Genomic DNA, 7056 nt, shown 5'->3' with positions numbered 1-7056 from the left:
AAAAAAAAACACATTGACATCTGATCGCCTTAATCAATTCAAGAAAAAAGTCTGCTGACGTGGAGTGGAAATCAGTTTGGCCTTCTAGGACACAAGACCTGGTGTGAGTTTCCAAGCCAGACTCTTAAACGGGGAAAATCTGCTTCAGAATCCTCTACTGTAACCTTTTAGCATCCCAGAAAAACTGAATGTGGAAGATGGTGAGCCTCATACATCTGATAATAAATCCATTGTCACTGCTGCTGTCTCAGATATAAGTTATCCTTTCTTACCGTGAAGCGATGCTTTTCCATCTCTGACTGAATAACTATTCATTACAGGTATTCATTGTTCACTACACACAACTGCTTGCCTCTAGCTGCTTTAAAAACAATGCAATAGATCTGATTTCTTTTATTTATTTATAATTCAAGTCCCACTTTTCTGAGTGGTCATAAGTGAACACTGGACAGGCTTTGCTATGATTAAACTGCACACAAACCTAGTGCTGCCACCACAGACAAAAGTGGAAGTCCAGCATGTTGCATTTTGTCTGTACAGCTCCAGACATGCCAGTCTTGTTGCACACAATAGAATTCAACTCTCATATTTCCACAGCTACATCTTGAATCTCTGGATAGCTGCTATTGCAGAAAGATGGATGTAGGAAAGATGGGAGGTCATTGACTGTACTAGTAGGCTGAAATATGACTTACAGAAAGAAAACAATTTGATTTCCAAATCCACATTTACTCGAAGTACAAGATCAGAGCAAGAACCATCTGACTGATAACAGGAAGGTTTCTGGTTTGGTGACAGGAAATGACACATAGAACTATGAAATTCTACAGATTGGGATTTCAGAACAGATGTTCCAGCTTTATACCCCTGGTGCTTGTATACAGTTTTCTCAGTAGCTCTTCTTTTAGAAAGGTGGCTAATATTGCAGCATTTTACAGTGGAGAGATTTTGGGGCACAGCAATGCAAAGTGTAATTTCAAAAGTACAGCAGAGAGTGAGGCACCAAATTCTCCTTTAATTTCACCTCCCCAGGAGTGACTTGTTCAATCACACAAAAAATACTGGCATCGAGCCTGGCTGCTGGATTCAGCACTCCCTGCTCCCTGGCCAGAGATCTCAGTATAAGACCACATCCTTTCTCTGTCTGGTTTCTACCAGAATCCAAACATCATGTCTCTGCAGATTTTAGCATCCCTCCAGCTTCTGATGTAATTGATATTAATCTCCCAGTGTCATAGATACTTGCAATGCACCAGATGGGCCATTGTTTAATTAATAGCACTGCTTTCATTCAGTATGAGCTTGATTAAATGAAAACTCCATCTGTGGGGAACCAAAACCTGCAGTCAGGATGCGGGAGAGTTATTCTGCTGTCAGTTTTGATAATCTTGAACAAAGAGGTTGTATGGGGTGATGCTACATTTCCAATCATTTTGGGGTAGGAATAAGGGGTCTTCACTTTCTGTGTTTACACAGAGCAGCTTGACAGTACAAATGTTCCAGTGCTAAACTTTAAATCTTTCTTCTCTTTCTGAAGCCCAAGAAAATCCACTTTACTTCAAGGAAACCAACAGAACTCCCTGGACTCACCATCTGCATTGTCACAGCTTCCCCATTAATGGAGAGCAGACAGTTACTCTCAAGCTCCTTTGTCAAGAGACAATATTATCAGATAAGCAAGATCTTTCCCTGTTGCTGCTCCACAGAAGACAGCATTACCTGCTTGCACCTGCTCAGTGATTCATCAACAGAATCTACCAAATGAGGATTTCAGAAGATGTTCCATAGCAACACTGCAAGATTACAGGATCTGCCTCATGACAAATACTTGGCAAGAGAGAAGAAAAAGGAATTCTTCCAAAATATATTGAAAAAATCCCTATGATCCAAATATGCACTGTGACCAACAAGAGAGTTGCGAAAATTATTGTATTATGAAATTGTTTTACAATATTTAAAGTGAAATTAAAGAGGCTGGATGTCAGAATGACTTACTTAGGGCCACGCAAGAGATGCTATTTGTCAGCGTAGCAACTTCAAGAACGTACTCAGCTCCTGTATTCCCCAAACCTTATTTTATAAACCAAACAAATGAAAGTTCTTGCTGTAAGAAGATAAACATGGCACAGATACCTGTACCTCTTTAATGCTTCCCACAAAGTAGACAACCTAACTTACTACCCCAAATGTTATCCTTTCAGAACAACTCTGGTTCTCTACTCAGTGTGTGTATGGATTTCCAAACTAAGTGAAAATTTCAGGCATTAGCAGAATAGTGGTTTCAACCTTCATTTTGCTTCAGGCAGTTCCCACCTCATGCTGAGCATAATGTTGTACCCAGGCTACAACGTCTTGATAATAAAAATCAGTGAGACATAGGAGCACAACAGGGAAGAGCAGCAACAAACTCTGGGCCCAAGTGTGTGGAAATATGCAGTTTTTTGTTAGATCTGTCATGAACCCTTCACACAACTTTGATCAAATCTCTTAAGAACCTTCTGGCTTGTTTCCTACATGCACAAGTAAGAGTATGGTTGCTTATTTTGAAACCTTGCCTGAGCAATGTCAGTCCTATATGAAAGGTGCTCTGAAGATGTAAAGTGTGTTGCAAAAATTAATCATTGTTCAAAAAGGCGGAAAAAATCAAGTGACCAAAGCCTTCAGAGGATGCTCGTTTTCTCTGTGCCCTGCAGGTGTGGACTGGAGAAACTTTCCAGGAGTAACAAAGCAGTCAGTGCATCTATAGGGATTCCATGGTAGCCAGCAGGCTGAGACCCTCCACGGTTTCCAGAGCACCTTTATTGGCACAGACACCCCTCAACAGGCTGAAGAGGGGGATAGCAGCTTGGTATTCCTCTGCACACTCCCAGAATCATCCTCTGAGCTTCCCAGCTGGCCTAATTCCCAACACTCCTCCTTGTTTTCTTTCCCCCTCTTGTGGAATTTTACTTCGAAGAATTAATTACTGTCGTCTTGCATTATCCTTGACTCATTACTTCCAGATGGTTCTATTTATATTCTTTTCCCCCAGATACACACAGAAGTGTTTGGCCTTCACAGAAATTGAGCCAGCAACAGTATGGTAAACAGACCCTCATCTTTGCAACCAAAGAAGTTGAAAACAAGAAAGGCCTTTCTAATTTTTATCAATTTCCCAATGTTTTCTTCCGACTGATTCTATACACTCCAAGCCTCTAATTTCAGTATCTTTTTCGCTTCATTTCTACACTAATTTCTCATGAGGTATTCCCTGTTAGTTGTACTATTTCTTTGCTTGCTTGCTCTTTCCATAGTCTTGTTCCCATCCCTTCTCAAATGATGGGTAATAGTCATTTCTCTCGTGGCACAGACGGGTTGGCGGAGGATGAGACATTAGTAGAGCAAGGTAGATAATACAAACTATTAAACACAGGAGAAGATATCGTAATTCCGGTCCGCCAGCAGCAGTATTCAGACACAGCTCTACCATCTCTCAGCCTCACTCCCGTTATTGTGTGATGTGCAAACCACAGTCCTCTAACAGTAGGCTCCTGCCACACCTTCCATGGCAGAAGGAACTGTGTCTTACCCTCTGCCTTACTACCACAGTCTTCCATACCACTTATGTGATGTAGTGTAGTGGAAATTTTTTATTGAGTGGTGAGGTGCTGGAACACCTTGCCTAAAGAGGTTGTGGATGCCCTGTCCCTAGAGGTGTTTAAGGCCAGGCAGGATGGCCCTGGGCAATCTGATTCAGTACTTGATCTAGCAACTGGCAACTGTGCCTGTGGCAGGATGGTTGGAACCTGAAAATCCTTGAGGTCCCGGTCCAATCCAAGCCATTCTGTAGTTCTATGATTCTATATTGTGTGCAAGAGAAGCAGTCCATTTTTCATGATCCCTCATGGCAAATACATCTGCATCCCTCTGCTTAGCTGTGAAGGTAGGACACCTCCTGACCCTCATTAATCCCATCTCACACCAGCCAACTGGAGCACTGATGTGGATCAGATTTGGACTGCAAGCAGATGGAGAGACTTTTCATCTGATCAGCCTGATGCAGTTTACACAAACCATAACTGAGGAAATGCACCAGTATTATCAGACTCGTGTTCCATCCTAAGGGTCACAGGAGGCTCTTCCTGCCCTCAGCAGCTCCTGCATCGCCATTACCCTTTCCTGAAAATAATGAGTGAGCTTACTGAGATAGACATGGGATACAACTCTGAGATGGAATAGAGAGTGTGATACAATTCTGTTGCAACAGAAATACATGAGTGAATGGACATCACTTGCAAAACTCCCAGAAAGGTAAGAGGTTCACAGTTCTGCTACATAAGAACTACCTCCTTGGATGATCTGTCCTTCAGGGCCCAAATTCATCACTAGCTACTCCTGGAAGGACAAGCAATATTCAAAATTAAGCTTCCCATGGGACTCATAGCAGCCATGCCTCTTCAGCAATTCCTCTACATACCTTGAGTTCTGTTATGTCTCAAGTAAAACAGTGGTTAAAACTCACGAAAGCAAACACTTTCTCAGTTTTTCTGTGTGTGTGCTTGTGTTGATGAATTATTCATAAACTAATCAAGGCATTCAGTATTCATAAGCAGGGATTTAAGAAGGGAAACTCAAGTGAAGTAAACATTCTCAATCTCTACTAATTTTACAGGCTCATTCTGCTTGTAAATTGCTGCTTGCTCCAGGCTTTTCTGGTCTGTTTTCCTGGTCTTTCATATAAGACCATCCCCATGCACATATTTTCTGCAATCTTTAATAAGTTGAAATGAAATACTATTTTGGTCATCACCATTTTCATGCTCATTATGTTTCACATGTAGGGTTCAATTGATACGAATGAGACAGTTCACATGTCTTTCAGAGACTAGGCTGTTTGTGGGTTCAGGAATACATTACTATATTGGATACATCTTGCCTGTACAATCAATGAATGTACAGATGTTATACTTATGAGGTATACCAGAGAGCTTGGCTATGTAGTTATTACACCAAAGTAGGAAAGATAGGACACTTACCCATATCCTGGGCTCAGTTATGAAACTCCAGCAGAGTGGATCTCCAAAAGAGATCCTTCCCCATTGGCAGTCAGCTCTTAAATGGATCTAGGAGAGGTGCAGCCAGGCTCCACCCCTTCCTGCAGCACAGGTGAATTGCCTTCACCTGTGCTCCCGTGGCTGACTCATTGCTCACCTCAGGTGATCAATCAGAGTTTCAGGCCATGATTCAGCAGTTCCCACTTGCCCATAATTTGAAAGTTGTCACCCAGTAGTACAGGCAAGAGACTAAAATATTATGTGTTTATATATAATGTTTCTTAATGGATAACGAGATTCTTGGACAGATTAAGAAAGCATCAAAGATAAGTACTGGCTTCTTTCAAGCAAGCTCAGTTCACCTCATGCTCATTTATAAATCTTTGCTACTTAGTACAGATAAATAATTTCAAGAATATAATTTGTTCACAAATATCTCACTTTTATTCCCAGTCATTCGTGCAGTGTGAACAATCATTTGGCGTAACTTTTGCTCTTAGGCTCAACGATGAGAATTGTGAGATATGTCTTCGTCCAGGAGACCACTGAACAACAAATAGCAAATAACTCATTTTCAAAATGTGTTCTCAAAACATTCACAATTTACAAACATTTTCATAAATTCCCAGCAGTCACTGAGATATTGGTGAGTAATGAGTTGCAGTGCCTCTGCAAATAACCAATGAACCTCATTCTGGACAACAGAGTCATACAGGTTTTCTCATTGTTCCACCAGTCATATCCCACAATATCTCTGGATTGAAATTACTGAATTCCAAAGGAAGGTTAATCATTACTGGCCAGGATATGCAAAAATATCTGGGTTAAATTATCAGATGCTGGGTTAGCTTGGAGAGGATGAGCCCAATTTCCTGTGTCTGGAAAATTAATTTGCAAAGCAGAAGTCAAACACTGCCAGATCAGGCAAAAAGCTTTTCACATCCACACGTAAAAAGGAGTTAAAGACACCTTTTTGAGTTGAGCACACACAAATTGGGTGCAGAAACCACTTGCAATCCTTTTTCCACATACATCCCCACTTAGATTATGATAGGAGCCCATCATTTTTTATCCTATAGGTACATAGAATATACACTTTGCTTTTTAGTCCCTAATATATCCTCCTGTTGAGCAATACTAAGATGGAAAATATAGACAATAATGAAATAAAGCCTGAACATCAACAAAGAATGGATGTCCAGTGGAAATTATGAAGAAAAAGAAAAGAGAAAAGGAAAAAGAAAAAAGAAAAAAAATGAAGAAAAACATCTTTACTTAGAAGTGATTGTAAAAAGATGAATGTGCTATTATAAAAACATACACACACCAAATCATATTCCCACATCTACCCCACAAGAGGCAGAAGCAGCAGGATGCTCCAACTTTTCTGGTAGTGCTTCCAGAAATTCACCAGAGGCTGATACAACAGCAGTGTTTATTTAATAACAGAAGCACTCAACCAACTGAGCTAGGCAGCGTAATTAGCACAGAAACAGCTGCAATCACAAGGGGAAGGTGGAATCACAGGAGAATGTGGTGCTGTGGCTATAGTGTTCTCCATGGGACCCCAGGAAGTGGCAAGATAAGAATTACGGCTTATAAATGTAGAAAAAAATTATTTGAGTCTTTATTCCTTAGTACTACAGAGACTGAAGAACATCAAGACACTTTCCTGAATGAAGTGGATGGCTAACCTTATCATGCCCTAGAATAAGGAGACAGTAATGGGGTGGAGAGAATGGTCCTGTTCCCCAGTGGAAATCAGGATGTTGGAATTTGGACTGAAATCTCTCTGTGGAAAAAGATGGCAGTTTTGGATGCTCACACCTCACCTCTGTTCTATTATACAGCTGTTGCAGGAAAGGGTGTAAATACTGCGAGACACTGATCATAGGCTGATAAAAGAAAGGGCATAGGCTGCCTGTGAAGGTGATTGTGGAAGGCAGGGAAGTCTAGAGGGTAGCTTGCACCCTCTGGACCAGCAGAAGGCACCAGCAGAACTGGGCACCAAAGGAATGCCCTC

This window comes from Meleagris gallopavo, chromosome 2, assembly GCF_000146605.3.
Source record: "Meleagris gallopavo isolate NT-WF06-2002-E0010 breed Aviagen turkey brand Nicholas breeding stock chromosome 2, Turkey_5.1, whole genome shotgun sequence".
Lineage (NCBI taxonomy): Eukaryota > Metazoa > Chordata > Aves > Galliformes > Phasianidae > Meleagris > Meleagris gallopavo.
This window is presented reverse-complemented; position numbering follows the sequence as displayed.